The sequence below is a fragment of the Syngnathus acus genome, chromosome 21 (genome assembly GCF_901709675.1).
Source record: "Syngnathus acus chromosome 21, fSynAcu1.2, whole genome shotgun sequence".
Taxonomy (NCBI): Eukaryota; Metazoa; Chordata; class Actinopteri; order Syngnathiformes; family Syngnathidae; genus Syngnathus; species Syngnathus acus.
Genome location: NC_051105.1, coordinates 8,478,118 through 8,505,686, shown reverse-complemented (window position 1 = coordinate 8,505,686; position 27,569 = coordinate 8,478,118). Strand labels below are relative to the sequence as shown.

At 41.5% G+C, this 27,569-nt stretch overlaps 1 protein-coding gene and 1 long non-coding RNA gene across 2 annotated transcripts in view; one reads left to right on the top strand and one right to left on the bottom strand.

The window, feature by feature from the left end:
• asic4a (acid-sensing (proton-gated) ion channel family member 4a) overlaps window positions 1–27,569 on the top strand; it is a 50,444-nt gene that overhangs the window by 2,896 nt on the left and 19,979 nt on the right. The gene's annotated exons all lie outside the window — the stretch shown is intronic.
• On the bottom strand, window positions 15,897–17,079 carry LOC119139802. The gene is made up of 2 exons (XR_005101457.1): window positions 16,557–17,079; window positions 15,897–16,478 (listed from the first exon to the last, which is right to left on the bottom strand). It is a non-coding gene; the product is annotated as an uncharacterized LOC119139802 (long non-coding RNA).

Below are 27,569 nucleotides of genomic sequence, written 5' to 3'. Positions count from 1 at the left end.
ATTGTAAATCATTGTGTGGAGCTGTCAGAAAGATGAGCTGCAAGCCCCTTTGGCTTTTTTTTTTTTTTTTTTCTGGACAGCGCTCTTGATTGGTTTGCTCTGACTCCTAGTTGTGTTTGCTGATGCATTATTAGATTTTGCTCTCAGCAAGGACAGATCCCTTCTGCATATATTCATGGAGCTAACTAAACAGCTAAGAGGTACTTTGCCAGGTAATCTATTAAATTCCGGTTTCACATTTATGATGCTCCGTCTGTCTGTGAAGTGAACTGAAGGTACATATTGTTATTCTCAGTGTGTTGTTGTTTATATACTGAAAATTGGGTGTTTAATAGTATGGTCTCCATCTTTCTTTTCTCATCATGGCGAGAGAACCTCTCTCCAAGTAAATCAATAACATAAGGAAATAGTCCAGAGAACACACCATTGCACACATCATGTTTAGATTCGAAAAATATATTTTTTTTATGATTATTTTTCCTGCTCCAAAGCACACATTGTCAAGCGTTTTCTAAATTGTGCAGAATTATACCAATTTGAAGCAGCGGGCTGTCGTGCAACTTTAGAGTGCAGCACATTTTTATGAAAACTTTTCCGAAGAAAGTCTGACGACAGGTGGGACTCCATTTAAACAATCTAATGAATTAGAAGATTTTTAATTGATTGAGTTTTAATTGAAAAGCAATATAGGCACTGTCTTCCTTTTAAATAGATGTTGGCCAATAAATAGACATACTCGGTCGGAACTCACTCATGCACAACTGCACAGAACTCTCGCTCATCCTTGCCCCTTAAAGTGACCACGTTGCACTGCCGCAATAGAACATTTCAATGACTTTGTTTTTTTCTCTAATTTACTAAAATAAAATAAAAAAATGTTAAAGTCCCACACCAATGATCCTGAGTACCTTCAGCGCCATGTCATGACACTGGCACAAGAGCTTGCTTCTTTTTATAACGTAGTGATCGACTCCTCCCAGAATGCTCACATTGATGTGAAACTAGTTTACAAATTCCCCAAAGTTAGTAGGTTTGCAACTTCGATTCAGCCCAGTTCCATTTTTGTACTCAAATTTGCAAAGATCGTTGAGAAAATCATTCACACCAGTAAGCATAAGAGAAAAAAAAAAACAATCAATGCATCCTCACAAAGATGTGCAATCGTACTCACTCGTTCTTGCCGAATACTACTTATTTATTTTTTATTATAAATGTGGACCAGCTCGAAAGTTAACTGCGTGTTATTATCAGCAGAAACACACTTTGTACATATCTCTCGGTTCTGTGTACATGTGCAGAAAAGTGAAAGAGTGACAAGCATTTCTCCAGTAGGTTCAGTGCACCCCCACCCCCTCCCACCTCCCCAGATTTCGGTGGGTAATGATGAGGGTGGGAGCGTGAAAGTGACTGGCTGCCCGGACTGCATGCTCAGTCCCCAACAGCCTGTCAATTAGTCGTCTACAGTTGCACCGCCGTGTGTGTGCGTGCGTGTCCCTGCAGCTTAATATGTAACGTCATGCGAGTCGCACGTCAAACTCGGAGCCAACAATAATATCCTATCCAAGACATAAACAAACATGACACACACGCACACAATGACTACAGGTTTCTTTCTCACCTTTTTCCCGCATCCGTTTTCTATTATATGCAAATTGTCAAAATTCCAAGCACATTAGCGTGCCTCGATGTTTTCGGAACGGGCCGAACAATGCTATCATGGGAATTAATAGGAATTTGCGCTATGACAGATACAGTACCTGAATTGTAAAAAGGAATGGAAGAGCGCTGTGATGACATTTGACGCACTCATTCGGAGTGACAGCAGCAAAAGATTTGGGCAGAGTTGTACAATAAACTAATTTGGGTCTTTGAAACCTCCTTCCATTTCCTGAGTTTAGTACTGATCCTTCCGACAAAGAATTGGGCACGATACACAATACTTCTCGCCAACAAACAAACCACATTGGACACATCACCTAGCCATAACCTGCTTCCTTTGTGTAACAACACAAACTTCAAGAAGAACTGCTGCCTCTGCAACTTCCACCTGCTGCTCCAGCATATCACAGAAAAGTTCCCGCTGATATGCATCTCCCCCTTCTTATCAGATGACGACCACCTGTGATACGATCACACGGTAGTATGTAAACGCTTCATATTTGCCATTTAAGGAAGCTCGCTGTTTTCAATGGCACCTTGATGCCATTTTAAAAATCTCTCACTGTTCGTCATATTGAAGCGTTCAGTAGGATGAGGAAGGCTTCCGATGCTGTGGTACCTCTAAGCGCCCTTCCACCACCTCCCCCCTTTCTCCCTTACCCCTGGGAGTCTTTTAGTCACACAGACATTTGTCTCTTTCTGACAAGTCATACAGCAGGCTGTTGGGAGTGTTAATGTGCCTGCTCCTGCACACATACACAAAGGTGTGTTGCGTGTGTACAGCAGAGGGAATGTTTCCCCGCACTAACACACCCAGGTTTCCTCATAGATTGAAAGTTGGTTCACAAGATTGATCACGACTCTCTGACGTTGCGCCGCTCCCTTTGCGAGGGATCGATACATCCTTCAGTCACATCGCTTCCCGGCCTTTCCTACACCGAGCCAAAAGTGACTAATTATACCGTGCTTTGATTTTGGGATCCGTCTCGGGCGCGGTGGTTAATACAAGCAGTGGTGACAAATTTGCTCCCGTAGAGAAATGTCAGTTTATTTCAGCGTGTATGTGGAAGCGATCAATATACACTTTATTTTGCGGATAGGGAGCTGAAATATTTAAGGAATATGAAATGATTCACTGCATACGCGTGCAATGGGAATACACGATGCGTGTTTGGAAAGTTATGCTACCGCTCGAGTTTTGTAAATAGTGGAAACTGCTACCACTCCAAACAATGCCAATTTTGAGTTATTGTATTTTTCAGAACCAACTCAACAATATCCATTTGCAATTGTACCTTAGACTGTGCTGGAAACTCATCAGACAAATAATTATCTTCGGAATGTCATTTCTGTTGATCCACTGATGGTCTTCTTCAAACAGAAACTCACTGTGCCTTCATGCCACAGCATGTCCCTCCGTCTTTCCACGGAATCTGTTTCTAAAACCGTCAGTGACCATTTGGAGGTCCGAACGTATTTCCTAAAAAGGTTACAGTGCTTTCAGGCGAGCTCACAAAATACTATGGCTTTTATCGCCGTCATCATTCGTTGGGTTAGTGTCCACGTGTGCTTTTAGTGTTTTATAAATATTTTACAGAATTTTAGACTGACTGACTTATAGTTCTGAAGGGTTATATGGTGGATCTTGTGCCACAGCCCCTCACACGGAAACAATTCCACGAGGGCCTCTCACAATGAAATTGAGGATTACAGCAAGAAAAGTCGCACAAATATTGTTTTGCGAGAGACATTCACAATCATTTAATGAAGAACTCCAATTCTTTTCTTTGCAGTAACAATGATAAGCAGCTGTCATCGTGGAGATAATTGTCACTCTGTAAGCCTTTGGCCAAATAGACTTTCCCTCTGAGCTGAAAGCTTAAGTGTGTGTGTGTGTTTTATTTATTTTTTTGTACATGATTCTGTCTCGAAAGCATTAGTGGAAATTCCCCTGAAATATTAACCAAGCTTGCTTTTAGGCCACGACCGCCACATAATGAGTCCGTGCCTCCTCATTTTCCTTGCTTGTATGCTTTAATTACTTTGCAGGAGATAACGTATGCAGGTGGTTGCTCACAAAATCATTTTACTTAATGCGGATAAACTGAATGCATTTGATTAAGTTTTATGGTGAAAAAAGTTTGTTGTCAGAGAGAGCATCCAATTTCTGAGATGTCCTTGCCAATTGTTGTGTCTTTAATTTTGTGTGATGTATTTTTTTTTTATAACACATGACAGACAAAATTGTTACTGTTGGGAGAGATTTTATTCACGCCGTGGTGAAAACTGTTCAAATGTATTTGGAGAAACGAAAGATTCGACGGCAAGTGATAAACAATACCCGAAGACAAAAATAACGAACAAAACTCTATTGAGGATTCAACAGAGGCCAAGGGGAATAAAATACTTTGATGCAACTCTATTAAAAAAAATAAATGCAGCAACAGAGAAGTTTGAAACTCTCTTTTCCCTCATTAGAAAGCGGGATTCTGAACCACATTTGACCCAATTTTTGAGACGTACTTCACAGTAGAAGTTCTTTGCAATAAAAACAGGCTTGAGACAAAACTATTTAAACGGAGTACCCGCATTTTAGCAATGAGGCCGAATTGGAGCATCTCACTGTTCTTCGAATGTGTAAAAGACAGAGAAGGTCCAAAATTTGGCATCATTTCACACTTACAAACACGAACAAGTGCAATGTATCTGCTTCCAGAACAGAACGTCTATTATTGGCAACACAAGTCAACGTTGTTAGCTAATTTTGTAGCGACAACCACCGCTAAAGCTAGCTAAACGACTAATGATTAAAATTTTAAATATGTACCTCGATGTTACTGGGTGCGGTCAGTGAGGTGAAACAAACAGTTATTTGGGTTTTTTTTCCTACTGACTCTGTGGTGTGTGTTTCCGACAACAAAACGATTTGCGATGTGCACATCACGGTCAGTATGTGACTGGGATAAAAGGTCAGTCGGCTTCAATTTATCTCACTCGGAAAAAAAACCCACAGCCTAGGTTCGTCTGCTTGACTGGATGTCTGGCCTTTATTCTGACTCTTGTCTGATGTCATCGCATCAGACATGACGCTTGGCTTTTCACTAATTAATCCGGACATCCCGCTCCGTCTCTACGCGGCTTTCTGCCGGCATTAGTGCCAGCTACAGATAACGCCAACAAGGTTTGAACCCTACGTGGGCTAAAGATTAAAGTGTCATGACAGGTGTGATATTTTGTCAGATTCAAAACGTGCACCGGCTGACTTTGAAGCGTCTACCACCTGAAGCAACACTCCTGCGCGATGATGTCGGCACAGCAGCAACAGCATGTAGGGCAGCAGGAAATGCTTTTAAGGTTACGGAATGAAAATCATTGAGTTGTCAACAACGATACGATGGGGAAATTTGAAGTGACAACTCGTATGCACACGGCTAGATTGCACAAAAACGTAACGTTAGGTGTTTAAACACTTCATCGTTCTGCTTTGAGGAGTCTCTGATTTCTGTTTAACCTGATTTTGTTTTTACTTTCAACATAAGGTCGAATTGAGTCTGTTTAAGGGGTTGCTTATGACAAATTTCCGGGCATATATAAATACAGGTAGATGTTTTTTGTTGTTTTGTTTTTAGCTTGATATCAATCTCTGATTTGCCAGCTTATCCCTCCTCCGCTGAGTTTTGTCAACATCTTGTTTGACTTACTCGCGGAGGGTAAAACCTTGACGTGGCATGGGCAGCTTGGCCATCAAGTCCTGCCGTCTTGACAAAACGCTCGACCTTCACATGCTGTGAAATGTCACCAGATTGAGCACAGTCAGTTTCAGCTTGCCTCCGCGCCTTTGATCACCAAAGGTTCGCATTTTGGGTTTAGCCAAGCTTCAGCAACCTCCACAATACAGTAAATCGAGCGTGTGTGTGCGTGTGGGCTGTGTGTTTCTTCCGCCTGGACTCCACCGTCTCATCAGCCTTACAATTTACTCTTTGAATATAAAAGGTCATCATTTTGATTTTTTCAATTACAACTATTCAGACATTTTCTTCAGATGACAGCATTGCTTTGTCTCCAGTTCATTTTCTTCTTGTGTGACGCCTTTAGTTTAAACAAGCGTATGTACGACCGTCCCTCAATGGTGTTGTCACGATTCGTTGTGTTGTCCTAATGCATGCTAATGACAAAGTAGTGAACATTTCACTGTCACTAATGTGAAATACGGCCCCGGCTCCCTTAATGCTGGCTCCGTTCAATAACCTATTAAAGCTGAATCACAGATAACCTGGCGAGCATCAGGAAAGTAATCTGAAATTTGTGCTGACATTGATCCAGTAGGAAGGAGACCTATTGCCTCCGATCAACACCGCGGTCCCGGGAGACGACGCCCTTGGACATTAATAGTCCACTGTCCTACATTTTACTGACACCATAGATTGTATAAAACAACCTCTCAAGCTATTTTACAGAGTTTCATTTCCTGCTACCACCCATATTTTATATTGTAATGCTTTTAGCTTTAGCATTTAGCAAACCTAGCTTGCTAATCATTACAAGCTAAATGAAATATTAACAAGTTTTAGCACATTGTTACATTATCCCATATGTCACCATTCATTTACATTTGAGTATGTTCGATGAAATGTTACATGTGTAGTGTAACACTACCCCTGAAAAGAACATGAATGGAATTGTCTTAATGATGCTGATGTGAGGTTATAAGCACCGTAACACATTCGCTAATGTTTTGCAGTCGTTTACACTCTAGGTGCGTGTCAGAACAAGCCAGTGGCCGTCCTAATTACATTTCAAAGCCAGCCGCTGAACATATGTAAAATGCCGCAGAGCCTTTCTCAGCGTGTCATTTGTTGGACTCACAGATGCTCGCGTGCTTCCGTGGTGTAATGCCAACTCATGGGAGGCCGATATAATTAGCCCTTCTCAAAAAAAAAAAAAAACGCAATTGTCAGATCTTACAAGTAAAGTAGACGTCATAGTTGGGAAAGACAAATGGCTCATCCATTAAACAAACCCTGCAGGACGTAAGCAATAAAAAAAATGACACATTTTTTCCAAATCGCAGTCTCATCCATTTAATTACAAACTCTGTGATAAGGGCATCGCCGTAGAATAAATAGGACCAGTAATGAAGTATGGCATCGCCGTTTATGTGCGTCCTTGACATTCGCTTTGTGAATAAGGAAGGGGTGGTGGCGATGGAGGGGGTGTCGTCAGTTGTCAGCATCTTCCCAAACAGAACTTGAAAGTCTATGCGAGGGGATAAATGTCAGTGGGCTTCACTCACAAATCAGCCAGCCTTTTTTCTCCCATTGTGTGACCTTCACTCTATCTTTTCTAAAAAGAATTAGCAGGGTATTTTGAAATGAACGCCTTGTGTGTAGTGTACCATGATGAAAGTCGTCCCAAGAGAGATATTGAATATGCATGCCATAAGACCATGCCCTTAGACTGTCTATTAATTAGTCTGTTTAGGTGATCTTAAATATTTCATTAGCATGGCATTGAAAGACCTCTGGGATATTGTGGATAAATTAACTAGCTTTTCCGTAAGCCAAATAAACATCAAGCTTTCCCTGATAAAGAAATTGTACGGATTATTCAGTATTACGATTGTATACCAAAGGTGAGCCTTGTAAAGCCAAAAGAAAGCTCGGCTTTAATGGCGTCGCACCTCTTAGCTGGGTTGCACAAAGGGGGCAGGAAAAAGCTCAGTGGGGAACGGAGCGACTATTGCGGACTCGGGTTCAATACCAGCTGGCTTCGGCGTCAAATTAGAGCTTCCCCTCTTGTGTCCATCTGCTGCTCAAGTCATCCAAAATACAGCCATCATGTGTTTCATTTCCTTGTTGTCTGCCTCACCTTGCAAGTCAGTCAAGCGCTCTCCCCGACGGCCTCGTCTCGGACTTAATCAATACGAGCAATTTTCTGATTCAAACACGACTTCCTGCATAACAGTAAGAGCGGACAATTGGCAAGAATTGCTATTTGCTGTACACTTTTGAATTGGATGACTCCAAAAAAATGTGTTGTATCATTCCCGCATTAATAAATCATCGAAGCGCCTGCTCTAGGAATGCAGCTCGGATACAGCAGAAGTGATCCTTAAAAGAGGTCACCTTTAACCGAGCCGCTTTCAAACGCAGGTTATGCAACGCGATGGCCTGATCTCGCCAGACATCGCCTGTATACAGAGTAGATGCCCCTGAATGAATAAAAAGCCTGCACCCATCTAAGATGCTGATTGTCTATGAATATTTTCATCTTGATGTATCTTTTTAATAAGGATTAAACACTGGCGCCGCTCTGTTATTTTTGTTTGCCGACAAGAAATGATTTAAATTTCTCGACAGACATATTTCCTAGATGTCTGCGAGAGGCACACTATCAATGACAGATATGAATGAAATATGAAACTCCCGGAAAGGCCAGACTCCCCACATCATTTCTTCAATTTGGTCGTTTTAACGGCACATTGCGGCATCGGAATGTGGAAGGCAGGTTTTTTACAAAAGGTTAATGTTGGTATTTCCATGCAGATCCGGCTAGGTTGAATATTTTGTATTCCCGGAGCTGTGAAATGCATCTAAATGGATCCCACATCAGGGTTTTTGATTAAAATGTCAGTGGTGTGTTTACTGCCGCTGGCTGATAATCGCTTTCAAACTCCGAGGTTGTTACTGTTTGTCGTCGGAGCGGATCACTATCATAAAGATTCTTGTGTCACTATGAGCAGTGCAGGAAATCAGGCCGTGAATTTGACTACGCCGTCTCGCCGGCCTGTCATCATGATCTGCGGCCCCTGTCTTATATTAACTTTCTAGCTCACTGCCGAAGGGGTTGTAAACTACAACTTATCTGCCAAAAAAATACCTCTTATCATGTCTAATAGGAAGGTTTTCAGAGATTTACCCCCCCCCCCCCTCACTATGCAAGTCCTTTTCCCCCTGATTCCAATCAGCCACACATTTTCTTTAGGTTTTTCATGCCTACTTGCAAATTCACTGACTTGGGCCCTCATTTGTCATTATCTTTGAATGTTCAGCCGCGCTATATAGAGCGTAACCACAACGAAATAAGGTTAAGCTTGCGGTGAAATTAATTTAATTAAAATTAACCATCCATATTAGAGCACTTAGTTCTCAACGTTTGGCTGTTAGCTTTGTGTGTGGAGTCACTGAAATATCACATCAATGAATTCACTGGAAGGTGGATTTTTTTTTTTTTTAAGTACTCGCTAATGAAGCAAATTCTTCTGTTATCCACGCCAATGAATGATTCGCATCTTATGCAGTCTGTGTGATTCTGTTAACGTATTTTTTTACCTTTTTCCTTGATTAACACAAAAGTGTCTTATGATAACCAGACGCAAAAATTCACCATTTTGTGGATTGGCCATAAAAAAGGAAGCGCAGCACTTGAAGCTTTCGTTTCGATTGGCGCTGCCGAGGGCGAACCAAAACGTGATTCATCGTCTGTGTGACTGTCCCTCAGCTCAATCAATAGGCAAGACACCTCCAGATGGATGCTGCACCTTATTTGCAGATTTCTATCAACAGACAGCAGGTGGGGGTGCTTAACGCCATGAAAACTAAGTCCGCACGATGAGCACAAAAGCAGGTCAAAGGTTAAGACAAGTGGAAAGATTTCTGTGAACATTTAAAATGGCGATCCCGTGTCTTCCCAAAGTATTCCTGATGTTTCTCTCTGCTCCAAACTTCATTTGATGCGCCACCTCATACACATCTACGAGCCAGCTGTTATTTTTCCACCTTATCAAGTCGGTCATCTATCCAGCCGGGCGCACGGAGCTTTGCCCTCAGTAATCTATCTTCCAGATCACAAGAGGTTCGGCAGGCTGTCCACCACCCACTAGCCATCGGAAGCCTCGGAGGGACCTGTGGGATACGGCCTGGTGCGGATGATCCTGGGATGCTGCCGGAGCTTTAATCCCCATACTGTGAGAAATGCGCTTCTACAGCTCCCCCTCTTGCTTTTGCAACTTTGATCAGGCCCTAATGTGATTAGGCAGTGACCCTGACATGACCGGCCCGGGAACATGTAAACGAATAAGAAAGGAATTATTCTGAAGGTGTCTTCCCCCTTGTTGCTTGCCTTTTGGGTAATCAAGATTTCATGTATTCGTTTTACCTTGGCAAAAAAAAATGCGATCTATAATGACCTGACATTTTTTTTAACTAGCCAAGATGCTCATCCTTTGAATGCTAACCAGATCTCAGCTTGAAGGGGCAGCGTGCTGAGGAGACACTTTTGGTTTTGCATTTTTATATTCATGATGATATTGTGGCGAGGTGAAATGATTGCGTAATTTTCATTTTGCTGTTTCTTTAGGGTTTGAGTTATTCACAATAAAGGCAGAGGCAAAGTGAATGTTTAATGATTGTAGTTCTCTGTAAACATTATTGCACTGTGACACCACTGAAGATACAGCTCAGATACAAACTAATACAGAAACGAAAACATTTCATTTTTATCAAGATGAAATTGTTAGCAATTCCCAGACGGAGCTCTCAGGGGAGCTAGTGCCCGGCCGGACTCATCAAGAAAAAGTATCTACGGGGGAGTTCTTACACTCCGGTTTTTGTAATGTTTCCAGGTGCTATCAAAATGAAATTCCAATATGCTAAAGTTGAGTATTTGATTAAAAAAAAAACAGGAAGCATCCTCAACAGCCTCCAAAATGATCATTTCATGACATTGACAGTTAATACTAAGTTTGCACAAAACTGCGATGAAGAGCCACAAATCGTATTCCAATCTTAGCCAAAAGGGACAATGGCAGAGAGGACTGCGAATGAGTCCTGTATGATTGGCGTCGAGATGGAAAGGGATGCTGCACCACAAGGGATCGTTTGTCCATTAGTCTTCAGTGAGAGTGCTGGTGTAGAATGAAAATGGGCTGATTTACAGCAACTAAGGCACGTTGAATCAAGGGAGGGGAAAACAAATTTCGTATTGTGGTATCAAATGCAGAGAGTGAATTGGAGCCAAAGAAAGATGTGTTCAAAAATACAATTATCGCCCTCGAAGGTTATCAACTGTTGATATATGGATGCTGGACTGGATTATTATTTTTCTTTCTCAATGTTAGAATTGCTGAGTGTATGTGTGATCTTCCTCTCGCCATGAGTCAAGATGTTGAATTGACAATATTACAAGTAGACTTTGTAGTAGGATTTATTAAGCAACTTGATTTAGTGGAGAAAAAAATGATGTTTTTATGAAGTACAGTATAGTGTGCTATTTGTCCTGAAACACATTAAAAAAAAAATATCTCGAATCTAGAGCAGATTAATGGTGAATAATTTCAATTCTAAGTATTTAATGTGTTTGCTCCTCTGATTTGTTCCGAATAGAAAAATGCAGTCAGTCATAATGAAATTCACAATTTCACATCCTGGCCAGATGCTTTTTGTAGATCCCCCAAAAACGAACATATCCCCGTCACACTACATGATTCCCATGTGCAAACGCTGCATAATTTGGGTTTAACATTTTTCTTGCTCTATTTATCACTCTTGTCGTTCCACACTTGTGAGACGTGGTACCGTATATCACAGACACCTTCGACCCAGACAGAGCTGTCTTCTCCCGTCCGAGTGTATCAAAGGCCAGCTGGCGAGTCGATCACTGTTGTTTGGAAAAGAAAGCAGTCTTTTGTCTCAGCCGGGCGCAAAACAACTGTGTAAATGAAAAGTGGACTGTGTGACACCCGAGGTGTCCCCCCCCCCTCCTCTTTTGCACTCTCTTTTTGTCCCCCCTCATCACATCCCAACTGTGAGTATTGCTGAGTGGTTCTGAGGACAGCCGGCCCGATGAAGGCTCGCATTTGTTTTCTGTCACCAAGCTGTCACTCACTCGGCCATTAGCGCCAAGGGCAACGCTGATTTGAACCGCAAATGGTAAGAAAGGCCGCACGCTGTGACTGGAGCGAAAAGGACAGAAAGGCAGAAAAGAATGACGCGAGAAGAGATGTTTGCCACTCACACACGCCTATCAAACACGGCGGACGTGATCAAATATTTCAAGGAGCGATGCCCTTCTACGGGGCACCGAGGTGGAATACTGTAGTCAGGGATGTGCTGCCTGTTGTAATGATTTAATGGAATCAATATCTAATTAGCATTTCTTGGATTTCACGATTGCATTTCCAATGTGTTATGAATGAGTTTCTCACTGCTTTTAGTCCTAAAAGGAAATTGGATCGGAAGATACCTTTTAGTCATTAAGCTGCTGTTTTACGATGTGTTTTTTTAGTGGTCAGATTGTTATTGGATGTAATATATATATAATGTTTGTTGTAGGATTGTTTTAATTGTTTTTCAACAGCTTAAGGCATGTTTTTATTTATTTCCAAAAAGTGTCCAGGTATCGAGGATTTCTTCTCGCTATTTCATGTCAACTGTATTAAAATGTGAAAAGTAGAGCAACAGTGAGATGTAAATTGATTTCTAACATGCTGCAGATCAGAGATGCCAACAGCAGATGTTAAATGAGATTCAGTGTGAGGAAGCTTGCGGGTTGATGAACACTCTGTGCATGTTAAGGGTTAATAACTGCCAGCAGATCGGCTCTCACCCATTTAGGCCATTAACCGTTCGCAAAAGGGGTTGTGCGCCGAAAGATAGTTCTCGACACATTTAGCTTTTTAGAAAAGGTTTGAAGCTCCACATATGATTGCCTGTGAATTAGTGACTAAAACAATGACAAGGATTTTAAAGGTTAAAGGTCATGTTATATTGTCAAAAGGTGAGTATGGGATGAGGGGGGTGTAGAAATATGCTTGAACCCCCCTAGGTGCCAGGAATTGACTTTTGGCTATTTTCTGAATTTTTCCTGGATTTTTATAGAATATATAGTAGAGGCTTATTTGTGTTTTCTGAGGACTTTTTGTTCTATTGTAAGTTTTGTGTACCCAATAAAATACAATAAATCTTTATTTATATAGTTTTGTCGTAACAAAGCGTTTTACAATAACACAAAATAACAATAAAACAGAAAATATTCTATAAAATATTGGCAATGATACAAACATAAGGGTAAAATCAAGGCCCCGGTGTCGGAATAGTTCAAGCAAACTTAATAGCGATCATGTCAGTTGGGCTCTTACACGTGTGCTGTTTGTCCGTTACTGACCCGACTTATTTAAATGTAGACGTAATCCTCGGAATCCGGGGAATTGTAAAGCTGAATGAGGGTCAGTCGGAGGTTAATGATAGTAGAATTAGCCGCTTGTGTCCCAGTGTGGTCAAATAAAAACTGCATTTAATTACAAGGCTGTTTAATTGCAGCTTCTTGACACATTACTTGTTTGCTTCACGTCCACGGGGGCAAATTGACTCTGTCGAAATATCACTTGAATATTTATTCGGCCCACCGGATTTGACTTTTTGTTGATATTTATCAAATGTTTTCATCGCTACATGTGGCCCATCACAAAACAGCAGTTTAATAATTCACATCTCAGTGGGATAAGAAGGAATGCTTTTAAAATGTGCCCAAGGAGTTTGAATAGCTGATCTTTGGCTGTGCTTTGGCCTGATCAATAACAGCTCAGGTGGCCACTTACATGTTCTGCATGAGAGCATTCACTGAACTTCCTCGCAGTGGAAATACAATGACTAGTGTGGAAACAGACTCGTGTATGCGCAAACATGATGAGAATACCAATTTCGTGCTTCCGGAGTTTTCAATTTCATTTTTTTTTTTATGTGTCAGATGAGATTTTTCTCTAAGCCACACTACATCAACACATCACAAACTGGATGGTAAAATGGCTGAGAGGAAGGCGCTTGATGCTCTGCAATTTTTGTCATTCTGAACTTGAGATCGAACACACTTGCGTGACTGGTTTCTTGCCCGGCAAAATAGATTTTCACCTCATTTATTTACAAATTTAGAATGAAACTTACCATCACGACACTGCCACTGGTTGTTTCTGAAGAAGTCAAATCTGCATCAAGCATAAATGGAATGCTTTGTGCACTTTTTTTTTATTTAAACGCATGACTTAAAAGCACATTCAGTTGGTCTTTTATGTCTATACCACAATGGAGCCTTTTCCTCACAACGTGAGGTTGAATTTCATTCAAGGAACCAGTTCCATGGTTCCGGTTTCTGTCTGATCTTAAAATGCACCACAGGTAATGGAGCAATACTTTTGTTAGTGTTAAGAGCTGAGCTTTGAGTTTTGTCTGTAGTGAATAGCCTAAAAAATGCCTTGAAATGCAATCCGGGAGAAAAATAGTATTGTATGCGTCGGAAATGTTTTCATTCATTTGCCGATTAATCGTAAGCCTGTTTTTATGCTGTCAAAAATCAGCATCCGCCTAAAAAAAATCAGGCCTTAGTTTCAAGTAACATCATAAAAAAAAAATCCCTGGATCGGTTGCTGTTGAGCCACTGGCTTTGTCGTATTGCCCTAACTCTGACCTGATCGTCATGGTAACAAAAGCCGTTCTTGACATTTGCATGGAACATAACCGCCCCCTCCACACGACGTGATTTGAAACAGTGTGACAAGAGAATTTCAAGTGTAGAAGTTCTTTTATTGAATGTGAACAAAATGCTTACATCATCTCTTAAGTCAGCTGAAACAAATACTGACCAGTTATTCTTCTGCGGGTGACTTTTGCCGAAATGTATGTCAAAGCACGACTCATCTCGTGAAGGATGAGGATGCCTCCGGTGTTTGCGCTTTCAATAAGGAGATCAGGCGGACTGACGTGAAGGGCTTTAAGTTAATTAATAGCATGTCATGGCCTAGCAGGCATTCATGTAGCTCGACGCCCGTCGCCTCCACCCTGCCTAACGTGGAGGCATTGGTAGCCCGTGACGGGGCATAAGTAGCGTCTCAGGAGAAGCGCATGGGGCCCAGGGGTGCACTTGATTCGGTCATCAACATAATGAGGTAATTTGAAACAGATTGCCGCTTAGACAGATAATAGGCACATCATCAATGTGCTGGCCTGACCTTTACTAACAAAGCATAAAACTGTCGAGATGTCTCAAGGCAGTTCTGCATCAAGTCTTCCCATCAAGAGCTGATTTTTTTTTCTTATCTGTTTATGCTCTGTGGAAATTGTTTTCACAGTGATAATTGATGACTATTTTTTGTTATGATATCCATTTCGCACCACTGTGACACATTTTCATCTGCTGAAATTGAAGACACACTCTTTGATTGCAACTCCGTTTTCACAGCAATTTTCAAAATGATAAATAAAAGTAATTAGTTAATTGAAAAGATGAAAAAAAAGGAGCTACAGTATCCCCCAGGAAAAGTGTGACATAAATACAAAAATACTTACTTGCATGCAGTATCTTTTGAAGTTGGCAAATCTGTCTATGAACATGATTGGAGACACTACGGACATGCCGAAGACCCGAATCTTTAATGTAGTCATGTAATGCTGAATAATTATACGTTACTAGTGGGGCGCCACCAGGGGCCATATTTGCATACTGTCTATGCGATGATAGTGAACCAGGAAGGTCAAATAAATCCCTTCGGAGTAGCCAGATGACCTCCGTGTTGTTTGGATTTGGAACCCTCCCAGGAAATAATGGAAATTAAATTAATCCCGCCGCCCACTCATTCATTTTTTATATCCCTTATCCTGTTCTGCACTGGTGGAGTCGAACCCAGATGACGAGTGAAGAGCGAGTTTAATGGGAATTAATCATACTTCAGTTGTACGCTCATATTATGTTTGTGTTTTTTAAACAATTTAATTGAGTTCCCAGATGTTTTCTTGACATGACTCTGACAGCGTCAAGAATTATAGCACAATTTACATACCCTCTGTCTTGTCCGGCTGAAATTAGCCCGGTTTTAAGATCTGTAGTATGCACTGGTTGTTTGATTTTTTTTTTTTGGGGGAGTTTCAGAGATTCTCAACCATTATTTTCACCTGCCCGAGCATTTCCACTCCTCGACAGAAATCGTGGTTGCTATGAATTGTCAGTCTTTTGAGATGGGGGGGAAATAAAAGCAGCACAAAACTTTTCATCCTTTGATATTTTGGAACATTGGCAGCATTTTTCAGCATTTGTGCGTCATTTCTGATGTTTTCCCTTTTGTTGACGGGACTAAAGACTGGACCTCTGCTCCTCTAACAAGCACGACCAGATGAATAAACAGGAACAATTTAAGCAGGCTTTCAAAATTTCTGAGCATATGACAAAAACAAAATCAGCGAAAGCCATCATCAGTTTTACATCATCTTGGGAAATAATTTCCAGCATTCAAAAAATGAGCAGTGGGAAAAAAACAAAGGCAGATCATAACACGCTATCTAATGGCAGATGATTCACGCATTGTTGTGATGCTTGTTAGCAACTTCTTAGTCATTATTCCTCATAAAGCTCATCGTTGCTCAAAACAGAGAGAGAAATGATTCTGTTGATTCATTAGTCATTGTTTCTCCCTATTGTAATTGTGAACTGTTTTGTCAAAATATCTGCCTAATTTACATTCTTTAGTTAAATTCACAAGAGATATGCAATTAGCTTTGCCACCACTACCTTATGACGACTTTTGGGGATCACAAGAATCAAAGCAGTACATAAGTTTAGTGTCATACAACTGACCGTCTGTAATAATTAACTTCCAAATGATCATAACGAGCAATGTACATTTTGGTAGAACTTGCCCAGCACTGTTTTCAGATGAATATTTTCTCCACCTCGTTAGTCTCTGTTTACAGTCTAGTAGATCACATCATGCAGAGAAGTCGAGCAGATTACAAACATCCATTGGACTCCTCACACGCTGTGCCGAGATAAACAAACTGGAGTGGAAAACGCAAAGAAAGGCATATGGGAATACAAAACCGGGACAAAGAAAGCACCTGCTGTTGCTTACACACCGACTCGACTCCTTGTTACGCCACCGCGTCCTCTCTAATCTCCGATAAGGTTCATTCGGCGTGTTCCATGGTTCTCCGTGTATAATGTTCCCCCATCTGTTGCCCTCACAGACCTTTGACTTGTCCACGCAGCTTAAAGATGTGATGTGAAAGAACGAATGTGAGGTTTCCAATGCCGTATTATCGTTGCTGCAATACAGAAGAAGGGGAAAGTCCCGTCACTCCTCGATCTGTCAATGGTCACTTTAACCGAGATGAGGGAGGTGGAGCGGAGAGTGCGGGCCATCCAATGAGTTGTTTCTGGCGGAGAGTAAACAAAGCGCAGATTGTCCCTGTGAGAATTCCGTGTGACGGTGCAACTGGCGGGAGCAGCTTGAGCACAAAGCAAAAAGGTCGCCGTCAGACAGGCTGGTGTCACCTGATCTATTGCAGGTTAACACACTCGGAATGATGCTGTCATCAGTGCGGTGCTGCATGACCACAAATCTATCAAGCTCGGACCTTCCTGTATGTCAGCTTTCTTATATTATCATTTGATGATGCCATTTATTCCCCTTGTTCTTCTACTTTACCTCAAGAGTGACAGATTGATCTTGTATCATCTTTTAACATTCACCAAATGTAGCCTGCTATCCATTCAATTTTTATAGTGCTTGTCACAGGTCTTTCTTTAGGCAAAAGGTCACCGGTCAATCGCAGGCCACATCAAGCAAACAACCATTAACATTTTCTTTGCTGATTTTCCTAATTAGCGGGGATATTTCTGCACTCATGATGGCTCTAGGCAAGGAATACTATTGAGGTACGCTCTTCAGCCCCCCATCCAATAAGTCTCAACCTGTCATCCCATGCGGCCCCCTTCAGCTTGGGCCCTAGGCAATAGACTGCCCTTGTAGCGACCACTCTGCTCATTCGAGTTGCAGTTTGGAGTCTGTCCCAGCTGACTTGAGACAAGAGGCGGCAAATACTCTGCCCTGGTCACCAGACAAACACGGGGCACAACTAGACAATCTAATTCACACCTATCGCTTGCCTGTCTGATAGATTGACACACTCGAGAGCAGTCAGCTATATGGGAAGTTCCGTCACTTACGTAGACAAACACGGTAAAAGAGCCCATCGGCTTTTGTCCGTGTCTATTTTGTCGAAATGAGAAAACCGGACCTCGGATTTAAATACTTTAAATTTAGCACAATGACCTTTTCATGGCCACGTTTAAAAGGCTTCGCTGCAGACTGGCTCTAATTAACATTAGCCTCCAGCAGCTGTCTGGTGTCCTCCGGGAAACAGAAGCAATACTGGCTGAGCCGTAGTCCTGTAAAACACAACAAAAGGCCATCGGTTCATCTGTTCGACGCCCCCACTTGCCGCCACCTCCCGTCTCCCACCACCCACTCGCGTCTCATTTCCCCACAACGGCAAAGAAAAAACGATGCTCAAAGAACTTTCTGTGTTTGCATCCAATCATGTCGTTTTTAGAGCGGGAACCTTAGTAAACAATATTGAGTTTCGCACCCACTCGCACAACTTCCGAGTGATTATGGTTGTTCATGTCATCAGTTAACAATTCCATATGTTGTTCTTAGGTCTTTTAATGGCAATTGGATATTTGGTTCCTCAACTTGATGGTTGCCATTTTGGCTTTTGTGCGGCATGCAACACATTCTTTTCAAATGAATGTTGCCTAGCAAGATTTAGGTCTTGATATCTCCAAATTAGGTTGGTCACTTTGTACATAGCTGGCAAACCTAATTAAAGTGCAGCGTTGGTTTTGGATTTAAAACAAGGTTAGTGTTTGATAACCTCGAGTTTCACGGATAAGTGCGCACCCACTGTTTAAATATTTGGCAACCAACGAAAGCGGTGTGAGCTGGCGGCTTTCCGTCATCCTTAAACACATCTGATCTCATCCCATAAAAAAAAAAAAAAGCTTAGAAACAAAGTGTGTGATTCTATGATTGCTTCGCATATTTCACTCAAGGTCAAACATTTCCACAGCTCGCCGAATCAAGACACTAAGTGCCCCCTCACTCACTCATGAAAGAACCCGATGGAAACGTTTCCCTCATGTCTTGTGCGGTGTGGTGTAGTGCAGCAAAGTACTCCCTGGGCACCTGCCATTTTTCACAGGGAAAAAAAAAAAATCAATCAGCTGTACAAGAGGGGCTCATTTTCATCATCACTTCATTGACTTTCTCCCCAGCTAAATTTGCTTTACAACTACCAAGTGATACAGCTGCAGGCAAAGAAGATCATAGTGCATTTGAAAGAGCTTTTGCACGCACGCTGTAGTTTTCCCTTCAGCCTTATTACCTGACATTTAACTGGTCGTGCTTGCATGTTGCTGACAAAAGCGTTTTGTTTTGGCTCTCGCTAGATACAGGCACACAAAGTGCTTTGCTGGATCTTCGTAGCTTTGAGGCATCATCAAACAAGTGGTCAGATCGAAGAGAATCAACATGCAGTTACTTTTTCTATAAGTTCTGCAAGAGATATATAATAGTAATTATAATTTAAATGATCACTTATGATTTATTTTTAGAACAGGTCCAGAGCTACTAATTTAGGAGTTGTTGACTTTGGGCAAAAGGTGGTTTACATTATGAACTGGTGCCCAGTCCATCACAGGGCACATTGAGCAGGAACTGAACCGTCAGACGGATGAGTGAACACCATCAGCGACTTCCTTCTTAATTGTATTTTCTCAATTTATAGTACTAATTTAAATCTCTCAAAGGGGAAATTGAATTTACACTCTGCGGTATATTTTGGTTGTTTTAAATTCTGATGCACACATAATAGAATTCTTTTTGGCTGCAATACTGAGGGACTTATTAGGACTGAAGACATTTTCAATCATTTGGAAGGACTGCACTCTCATGGCCTTCACGTTGACCGTATTGTGCTTTCTCAGATGGACACATTTCAGTTGAGGCAGCTGTGCTTGTTCCCAGGATGTGTGACGTAATCCAAAGTGACATTCAAGTATGTCCCCTGGACCACCGAACAGCTTCTAATCTTCGGGCTGTGTGCCTTCAGGAGAGGACCTGGTTTCCCCAGCCATCCTTCGGAGGGTGCAGCAATAGCAGATCTGTTCAGGCAGTCGGAACTGGAGGCTTGCAGCTCGAATCCTGCTGCTGAAAAGATAAATTGCAACTGTTTGATTGAGTGTTGACACAAGAAACCGAGTATGGTTGGAAGTTACCCGGCTAGATCACCATGGTTACTTGTGCTAAACTAATAACCTGATTGGCAGCAGTTATTGTTCATTTTTTAATGTGTTTAATTTTATTATATTATGTTCAGCAGTGAGAAATTAACCATTGGATCTAAAAATAAAAAAACGCTTATGCGTTGACAAAGCATCAGGATAAAAGACAACGCATCACAACCAACTCGCATGGAATGTAAAATTGCAAAGAATGTGTGGGTGTCGAATGTCTTTTAGAAGGGTTCCTATGAGAATTACCACGAACAATGTACTTTGCTGAACAAAAGGAGGAAAAAAATAGTCGGAGCTTTCGCAGTTCAAAGATGAACCACCATCATTATTTTATAGAATGCAAAAGGAATTTGATCAAGTTGTTCCTGTATCTTTAGACCTACTATATATTTAGATGAAATATTGTGTGATGTAATACTTAGCCAACCTTTTCTTTTACAGACTTCAGACATGTATTTCTTAAAGCATGTTCTTTCCTATTTCCTCTGATGAAAAACTATAGGAAACTATAAAAAATAGAAACTATAAGCTAACTTAATGTCAGCCTGCCGTTTAAGTACCATCAAGAAAAGTAAACATTTACAGAGCAGCAAAGCCAGCTGTCGGAGTCGGAATGATAAGGTGGCTGCGCTTGAGATGGGCGATCAGATGTCCACTGCAGCTGGAAAAATAGCAATAATAAAAAATGATTTTGAACTAAAAAGCAAGGCCATTGATTAGATTGGGCAGTCAGTTTGCTTCATTTGCGAATTTGGACTCGCCCTTCCTTTTGTCAGTGATTAAGCAATCCTGTCATCAACCAATCTATAGATTTGATCTGCCCTGAGATAATCAAGGTCAAAAATCTGATGATTCACCTCCTTTATGTGCATGTCAGCACTTGCCTAGTTATTATGTTCAATTGAATTTAGAAGACAACGGCAGTTCGGAGGTTATCCAACAAAATCTTAACGCTACTTTTGGTTGTAAATCCGGCTTGGTGTGCGAGGTCACCGCGAGATTTATGGTGATGAGGACTTGGCTTTAGGGAGTCTTTGTGAAAATGGAGGTAAAATTCCAGAGGGATAAACATAAGAGCAGCTCTTCATCCATCTGGAAGAACTGAAGTCTCTCCTTAATGCATAGTTAGCACCAAAAAATAAAAAAAGAGCTTCTGAACGATTTAATGAATGATAGCATCTTTTTCACACCAGGAACTCACATCTTAGAAATGCTTGAGAGGTTTATTCACTGTAGAGATTTGCTCTGGGTACTTTGCATAAACACAGCTTTTGGCTAAACAAAACTGTATATACTTAATGTTATTAACCCTAACCAAAACAACAACAAAAACAATAAAAATGAATGCAGAGTTGAATTTGATCATCTGTAGTGACATTAAAGGCATATTGCATATCTAGAAATTGTTTTGTTTTTTTATATATATATAATTGCTTTTGCACCCCGGGGGCTTAATATATGGCTCTTGAGGAACCCATAACAATCTTGAATTGGACGCTGGGTTTGAAAAGGTTCGTACCTTTTCATGGCAAGTGAAAACCTCATTCCTGTTTTAATAAATTGTGCCAAAGTCCATTTTCCTTTTAAAATAAGTGGGATTACATGACTGTTTCTTCTCTGCCCTGCCGTCATTGCGTGGTAACACTGTATGCACAAGATGCGCACCTTTCAGTCTTTACAGCTATTTGTCTTTCCGGCGGCATTATGCAAAACACATGACAATTTTAGTGCTTTAAAACCCATTGCGCTCAAGGTCATAGAAGCGACTTGATGCAAAGACAATCACCAATGCCTCGCTGTCAGACTCCTGTCAAATACTCCATGCGTAAATAGATCAAAAGGGAACATTCCGGTTACATGGGACTGATGGGTGAAACCATCGCGAAGATCTTTTCCATATGCTGCACCTTTGTAAACAGGAACGTGCTTCCTTTTGAGTCAATGTCAGGGTCCAAAACCCTCGCCACTGCCGAGCATTAGCCCTAGTGAATAGCTTAATTCAGTTTTTGGCAAATGAGAGCAAAGTTGAAGGAAAACAGGCCAGTGAAAGTTCTTTTGGATGCTTTGTTTAAGGCACTCGATTCCTAAATGACCGTTTCTCTTCTTCTCATCGCTTGACGTTGTATTAATTGTCGAGCACTGACAATAGCAGTTTGAACATCTTGCTGCAGGCAAACCATCCCTACGCAATTGTAGCAAAAGCAAAGCAGAGCGAAAAGCTGAACACTAAAGGCTTGTGTCTTTCCCGGTGAAATGGCGCTCCCGTGTTTCGCTATTTTCACAAATAGCCACGCAAGCAGACATGTTCTGGGTGTCCGCATGGAATTTGTGTTGTTTCTTTGCTGCCCGGGGGTAGTTGACAGCTGTTGTGTTTGCCAGTTCTCGTCAGGTTGCGGGCCAACGAGTTCTAGCGTTCTTCACTGCCCTGCACCCACACCGCTTCTCCCCCTACACCTCGTCGCCGTTGCAGCGAAACATGGAAATTGATGTTGTCAGTGGCGGGTCCCAGTGGATGTACAGAATCAGCGCCATCTAACTTCCTGCAACCGTCACCGAGCCGCGTGACGGGGTGTGCGGGAGGCGAGGTATGGGCCTTGCCGTTCACCCCCAGCCAGCCTCCCACCGCCTTGTGGTGAGTGATGTCACACTCTCAGGGATGCTGAAGAAGAGCACAACGGCAGCAGGCGGCAGAGATAAGACCTCCACACACACACACACTCCCACCGACCACAGATTAAACAGCGGGATTAACCTCGCTACTCCGCCAGTACCACCACGGTGTCTTTCACCCCCTTATCTGCCCCTACCTCCTCCCCCGTTTCTCCTCCAACATTTGCCGCCATATATTTGTACAGCTGTCATGTAGTTGGGGAAATTGCTTCGTCGGCCTGTGTGGGTTTTTATATTGAAATATAAGAAAATGGAACTCGGTATGCCAGAAACTTTCCGCACAGAATGTATTTTCGCGTTATCCTGAGTCACTCTTGATATAGCTCATCTCTTTGAAAAGAAAAATCTTTGCATTATGATTTTCTCTATTTTGTCAGTATTGTTGCATTTTTTTTTCTTTATACTTGCCACATTTAATAGCTTGATGTTTCATCTGCAACATAATGTTTTTCTACGATTAAAGCCAGAAGCATCAAAAACATAAGTAGTCAAAGAGATGAAGACCAGCCCTGGAGCTGCACTATGGTAATGGTTTCTTAATTTCATGCACTATTGTTCAGGGCACAAGCCTGTACTTGGGCAGGTGACAAGGTTATTGGAGTCAAATGTAAATGTAAAAATATAAATACATGTTCAACATCTGTATCAAAATGGAATGAAATACGTTTACATAATTAGAATGGAAATTGAGACGTTTCCAATATTGGCCCAAAGCCAATACAGCACAGCCACCTCCAAGAATATCTCATACCCACCTTCCATCTGACAGAATTCATGCATTATTCAAAAAAAAGGAAAAGAAATAAATCGCTCAACCAAAACTCGCACACGAGCTACGTTTACATGGATGCATTTTTCAGATTAAAAGAACGATGGGAATAAAAATGCTTCACGTACACAACCAGGTCAGGAAAAATGGGAAAAAATACACCAACGGCAAAAAGGTAGATATGGACAGAGCCATGTTTTGTTGAAACGGAAGTCTACTACTATTTGTGGTATATTTTGTCAATCTTCAAATGTCACATTGATTCGTTCAGTGTTCATGAAAACAGTGAATCCAATCATTTTAATCCAAATTCTGAACATTTTGTCCACGTAAAAGTAGCCATTATTTAATTGTATTATCATCCATCAATGGTCTTATCCAACTTAATGTCTTCTCTGCAGTTTTTTTATTTCTATTAATATGATTGATTGCTCTAAAAGGATGAATTTACGATTGAATTATTCACTCGCCGTGTCTTCCAATGCATCTTTTCATGTTCACACTTAGACCTCAGATTTCTTTTGTCTCCGGTTAGTAACTATAAGCATTACATCACAGGTAAGAGGGAGTGGAGCCTCTCCAACCCTTCAAAGCATTAAATTAGCATGGCATCCTTGTGTGTTCTCGAGCTGTGATAGAGCTAGTGACCAAGAGTGCTATGACATTCCATTGATCCAGAAAATTGCTGCAGAGCCAGCCTTGAAATTAGTTTAAATTGCTGAATCAGAAATGTTATCCTGGATCCAGTCGAGGCCAGCGTAAACCTTATGCCTCTAATCCCTCCGCTGATGTGAAAACTTGTCAGGGATCGTGTCAGCCGGCGCCACAAACGATGGGGGAATTTGGACTGGCTGGGACACAAGGAGACGCATGCGAGGCGGATTTGACTTGGATGCCGTTCATGGCTATCGCAGTTGTGCAAATCTTGTTGTCTTTGGGAAATTCCCTTTCAATCTGCCCCGGTCTTGTGCTTTTCCATTCAGTTACAGGCAAACTCTTGACGCTGTGACAATATCTTATCCCGAGCTCTTTTAGATGTGACTTGAGTCATAAATCAGAGCTTTAAGGTTTGAGATTGAAGAGTTGCCATCAATCAGATGCCTTGTTTATCCTCTTTTGGATGCTTCTATCATCATTTGACAGAAAGAGAGCAGAAGAGGCAACTCTGGAAAGTCCCGATGTAGAATAAGCTCCGTTAAGAGCATCATTGAAGTAAACATGGGATTCAGGTCAAATATGTTCAGTCACAGACTTCTCTGTCTAAAAGGATTGAGAACATCGGGGAGCACTTCTCTGCCAGCACGCCAACAGACAGCGTAATCTCCGAGTTTGTATTTTTAGAGACAATCATTTGCCTTGACTGACTGTTGATCAGTCTTAGCTGGGGGGAGGACTTCTGATCGATCGATCTTAGACCTGTGGTATTGGATGTGTTACGACTTTTGTGTTTTCAGAAAATAGATGAGCCGACAACTTCAAATACTTTCGACAGCATCAACTGGCTGTGTTGAGTTTGTATAATATTGAACTAAATCACAATGCAGGACTGGTGGTTTGTTCTTGCTATATTTTTTGCTCGCCCAGATTGCCTCCCATAGGTTTTTGTGCGTCTGGATTGATTGTCAGCGGTGATATAGTTGTGGGTGATGTGCTGCAGACCCCTACGACCTTGCGCAGGATAGACTGTGTGGTGGCTATTAAAAATGATGAAAAGATGTGCAATGCCACCACATCACTGAACCCTTACTGTTGCTCCACTGACCCTGAAGGACACGGATGTTGCAGATGTTTACTTCTTTGTCCTGAGAACCTGTTGAACATGAGCATAGGATCTGGATAGTTATAACCTTGGTTACCTTGGTAACCCAATGTGATTCAGGTGGATTAAAAGAAGGAAACATTTCTCTGTGGTGCGATCAAAGATGTCCAAGACGCATCTTTCAAATTGTGTAAAATAATAACCCCGGTGGATGGCAGTATTTCTCGATACTGGTCAGTCACAGAAATGAGCTTTAATCACCTCAGAGCGACAGACTCGCAGGACAAGTGATTATAACCAGTTTAGAGCGTCTCTGTTTGACGCACTTTGCTCGGCCCGCACGTTTCACTCTGACACAAATAGACGGTTCTGTTTTTAGGCATCGCGGCAGCATTTCAAAAACACGAGCAAAGAGCATTTTATCTGCCACTTTGATGGAGACCTTTGCACAACCTCTGTTTGTTTACCAATGTCAGCAAAAGTAAAACTGGCTTTATAGTTTTTCTCTTGCTGGAAAAAAAAAAAAGTTGAACTCTAAGTGGGTGAAGCTTTAAGTATCATGCATAATCCCCTTTACTTCTGACGGGAATCAGAAACTTGGCCCTAAGAACACTCCACGGATTTTTAGGTTTGTGTGTGAAAATCCGGAAGGATAAGAGATTGCCCCAGTGGATACGGGCGGATTAGTGTATGTATTGATTTGTGTCATCTTGAGGAGCATGCAGTATATTACAAGCACATTAGGAGACAGTAACTCGGCACATTAAAATGTGGAGTGCGAGCGATGAGCACTTCAAACGGCTTCTTTTGCGACTTGATGAGCTCTCGCTGTCAAATTTGAACTTGAAGTCAATCAAGGACTTTTCATGTAACTCGATAATCAAGATAGAAGAAGTTCTAATCTTTAAAAATATATCGCGTAACTGCCCCTGAACTACATTAGCTCTTGGAGTACTTCCAGACGATCCGTATGAAAGACAACGAAGATTATTATGAACTAGCTAATGGTGCGTTTATTCGAGCTCATTAAAAATATATGTCAAGTTAGTTTATTATGAATGGCCATAGAAGTTACGGGGAATTAAAAAGGTTTTAAAGCCGATGATCATGTTTTGTTGTTGTTCGGCTCGGACATGGTAAGCACCACATACTGCGTTTGGCTTTATTACATCGATAAATTTTAAGCGATTTCATCATTGCAAGTACATAAAAAAAAGATATCTGTTTGTTTTACTCGTTGAAGTTGGTCCATCGGAATCATAATAATCGCGTGTTGGGACGTTAAATAAATCCGGGTCGTCCCCAGTCAAGATCGTACTGTCCGAACTGAATATTTCATGTTTGGGCCAAGCCCCATCACGAAAGAAAAAAAAGCATTATGTTTGGTTTCATTCGGCAAAGCGTCTCTGTCGTTAAATAGTTGCTGTGCAAGGACCTCCCGGGAAATTAAAAACATATTGTGCCACAATTTCCCTGTGACTCGCAAAATCTCCGGGGAGAATACTTTTCAAATTTCTAATAAAGGAGATGTGGAATTACAGTGAGGGGACCAGGCATTAATTAAAGTGGGAATTTCACAGAGGTCAACTCCTCATATTTATCTGTTTACACCCATGGCTTAGTCGTTGGTAAAGACCGCTCGGTGTATTGAGGTCACCGCTCGGGGGTGAAACAAACGTGTGGACAGTCTTAGGTATGATAGCCAAATGATTTATGTTATAATAAATAAAGATCAGAAGGGGATACAATGTTTTAGAGTGCAGTGGACCCTGCAGGAGGTAAACAAACACTTTTCTGTGACTTTTTCCTATCCCACATTCTGCCAAGGGTTTCTTTTTTTTTTTATAGCTGCTTTTTAATTGTTTAATCTTAACATCCTCCCCTCATTTGTGAAATTAACACTTTTAAGAGGCTGCGTTTGCATCTTATAATGATTCGCTCCGATGTGCAAGATTATTTCTGCTGCCACAACCCCGCGCAGTAGTTTTGCGAGTGTAAAAGTGCCATTAGTGTTCTGTCCCAGTGCAGAAAATGCTTCCAACCGGGCGGGATACCAAAGCAGTCGCTAATGGTGGCGGCTGCCCTTTCACTGCCTGACAACTGCAGCCTGGTTGGTAGGCATACAAGTGACATATAGATGTTCCACTTATTTATTTTGTGGGAGTCAGGGCTGTGAAATACCAAAGTTGTTGGTTGAGGGAATAGAAATGGTCTCTATCCAATGAAAATCCCACTTTATGATGAAACTGTTTTGTTATTGCTCTGGAAATAAAAAACACAATAGATGACATGCCACTATTTTCAACAAACGATACAGTGTTGAACAGCTTTGATAGGAAAGTCTGTAATTGTTTTGATGAAGCCGTCGTGGAACTGGAAATAATTAAGGTCTCTGCAGGGTAAATCTCAACACTTGTACTGCTGTTCCCTTGATCTTTTCTACACAATCAATTTATTTCAAGAGGTTTCTTGAGCGTCTGATAATTCCTGATTAAAACTGTTTACGACATGCGGCTCTTTTGCTACGCAGCCTCATTTACCTCCATGACTAAGGAGATGAATACAGTCAATTAGGAACATTTGTGAAAGTGT